The sequence below is a fragment of the Scyliorhinus torazame genome, chromosome 14 (assembly GCF_047496885.1).
Source record: "Scyliorhinus torazame isolate Kashiwa2021f chromosome 14, sScyTor2.1, whole genome shotgun sequence".
Taxonomy (NCBI): Eukaryota; Metazoa; Chordata; class Chondrichthyes; order Carcharhiniformes; family Scyliorhinidae; genus Scyliorhinus; species Scyliorhinus torazame.
The window spans coordinates 199,683,111-199,686,284 of record NC_092720.1 but is presented as its reverse complement, the minus strand read 5'-3'; positions in this window follow the sequence as shown (position 1 = coordinate 199,686,284).

The following is a 3,174-nucleotide window of genomic DNA, read 5'->3' as shown; positions in this document are numbered from 1 at the left end:
TGGGACTTCGATGTTGTGGCCATTTCGGAGACATGGATAGAGCAGGGACAGGAATGGATGTTGCAGGTTCCGGGGTTTAGGTGTTTTAGTAAGCTCAGAGAAGGAGGCAAAAGAGGGGGAGGTGTGGCGCTGCTAGTCAAAAACAGTATTACGGTGGCGGAGAGGATGCTAGATGGGGGACTCTTCTTCCGAGGTAGTATGGGCTGAGGTTAGAAACAGAAAAGGAGATGTCACCCTGTTGGGAGTTTTCTATAGGCCTCCAAATAGTTCTAGGGATGTAGAGGAAAGGATGGCGAAGATGATTCTGGATAAGAGCGAAAGTAACAGGGTAGTTATTATGGGAGACTTTAACTTTCCAAATATTGACTGGAAAAGATATAGTTCGAGTACATTAGATGGGTCGTTTTTTGTACAATGTGTGCAGGAGGGTTTCCTGACACAATATGTTGACAGGCCAACAAGCGGAGAGGCCACATTGGATTTGGTTTTGGGTAATGAACCAGGCCAGGTGTTAGATTTGGAGGTAGGTGAGCACTTTGGGGACAGTGACCACAATTCGGTGACTTTACGTTAGTGATGGAAAGGGATAAGTATACACCGCAGGGCAAGAGTTATAGCTGGGGGAAGGGCAATTATGATGCCATTAGACATGACTTGGGGGGGATAGGTTGGAGAAGTAGGCTGCAAGTGTTGGGCATACTGGATATGTGGAGCTTGTTCAAGGAACAGCTACTGCGTGTTCTTGATAAGTACGTACCGGTCAGGCAGGGAGGAAGGAGTCGAGCGAGGGAACCGTGGTTTACCAAAGAAGTGGAATCTCTTGTTAAGAGGAAGAAGGAGGCCTTTGTGCAGATGAGGTGTGAAGTTTCAGTTGGGGCACTTGATAGTTACAAGGTAGCGAGGAAGGATCTAAAGAGAGAGTTAAGACGAGCAAGGAGGGGACATGAGAAGTATTTGGCAGGTAGGATCAAGGAAAACCCAAAAGCTTTCTATAGGTATGTCAGGAATAAAAGAATGACTAGGGTAAGAGTAGGGCCAGTCAAGGACAGGGATGGGAAGTTGTGTGTGGAGTCTGAAGAGATAGGCGAGATACTAAATGAATATTTTTCGTCAGTATTCACTCAGGAAAAAGAGAATGTTGTGGAGGAGAATGCTGAGTCCCAGGCTATTAGAATAGATGGCATTGAGGTACGTAGGGAAGAGGTGCTGGCAATTCTGGACAGGCTGAAAATAGATAAGCCCCCGGGGCCTGATGGGATTTATCCTAGGATTCTCTGGGAAGCCAGGGAAGAGATTGCTGGGCCTTTGGCTTTGATTTTTATGTCATCATTGGCGACAGGAATAGTGCCAGAGGACTGGAGGATAGCAAATGTGGTCCCTTTGTTCAAGAAGGGGGGTAGAGACAACCACGGCAACTATAGACCAGTGAGCCTCACGTCTGTTGTGGGTAAAGTCTTGGAGGGGATTATAAGAGACAAGATTTATAATCATCTAGATAGGAATAATATGATTAGGGATAGTCAGCATGGCTTTGTGAAGGGTAGGTCATGCCTCACAAACCTTATCGAGTTCTTTGAGAAGGTGACTGAATAGGTAGACAAAGGTAGAGCAGTTGATGTGGTGTATATGGATTTCAGTAAAGCGTTTGATAAGGTTCCCCATGGTAGGCGATTGCAGAAAATACGGAGGCTGGGGATTGAGGGTGATTTAGAGATGTGGATCAGAAATTGGCTAGCTGAAAGAAGACAGAGGGTGGTGGTTGATGGGAAATGTTCAGAATGGAGTTCAGTTACAAGTGGCGTACCACAAGGATCTATTCTGGGTCCGTTGCTGTTTGTCATTTTTATCAATGACCTAGAGGAGGGCGCAGAAGGGTGGGTGAGTAAATTTGCAGACGACACTAAAGTCGATGGTGTTGTCGACAGTGCGGAAGGATGTAGCAGGTTACAGAGTGACATAGATAAGCTGCAGAGCTGGGCTGAGAGGTGGCAAATGGAGTTTAATGTAGAGAAGTGTGAGGTGATTCACTTTGGAAGGAATAACAGGAATGCGGAATATTTGGCTAATGGTAAAGTTCTTGGAAGTGTGGATGAGCAGAGGGATCGAGTTGTCCATGTACATAGATCCCTGAAAGTTGCCACCCAGGTTGATAGGGTTGTGAAGAAGGCCTAAGGAGTGTTGGCCTTTATTGGTAGAGGGATTGAGTTCCGGAGTCATGAGGCCATGTTGCAGCTGTACAAAACTCTGGTACGGCCGCATTTGGAGTATTGCGTACAGTTCTGGTCACCGCATTATAGGAAGGACGTGGAAGCTTTGGAGCGGGTGCAGAGGAGATTTACCAGGATGTTGCCTGGTATGGAGGGAAAATCTTATGAGGAAAGGCTGATGGACTTGATGTTGTTTTCTTTAGAGAGAAGAAGGTTAAGAGGAGACTTAATAGAGGCATACAAAATGATCAGGGGGTTAGATAGGGTGGACAGTGAGAGCCTTCTCCCGCGGATGGAAATGGCTGGCACGAGGGGACATAGCTTTAAACTGAGGGGTAATAGATATAGGACAGAGGTCAGAGGTAGGTTCTTTACACAAAGAGTGGTGAGGCCGTGGAATGCCCTACCTGAAACAGTAGTGAACTCGCCAACATTGAGGGCATTTAAAAGTTTATTGGATAAGCATATGGATGATAATGGCATAGTGTAGGTTAGATGGCTTTTGTTTTTTGACTTCCCATGTCGGTGCAACATCGTGGGCCGAAGGGCCTGTACTGCGCTGTATCGTTCTATGTTCTATGTTCTAACTGTTCCAGAGTCTATAAAACCTTGCAGGATGGCCGCCAATGTATTCACTATTTCTCGGGCCACTTCCTTAAATACTCTGGGATGTAGAATATCGATTTGGCTATTTATTGGCCTTCAATCCTGTGCATAATTTCATAATTTGGATGGAGTTTCGATACCGTCTGGACTTCTTGCTTACGAATATGCATTTCAGGCTCTGAGCCTGCCTGAGTCTTGGCTTGTCCATTTTACCTGCTAGAATTTGCGAGTTTTCCTGTACCTAGTTGGAAGTGGCCATCCCAGATGACTACAAGTTGATCAGCCATCATGTGTTCTCCATGATATGGTGGAATGGGAGCCAGTGGTTAGCACTGTTGTTTCACAGTGGCAGGGTCCCAGG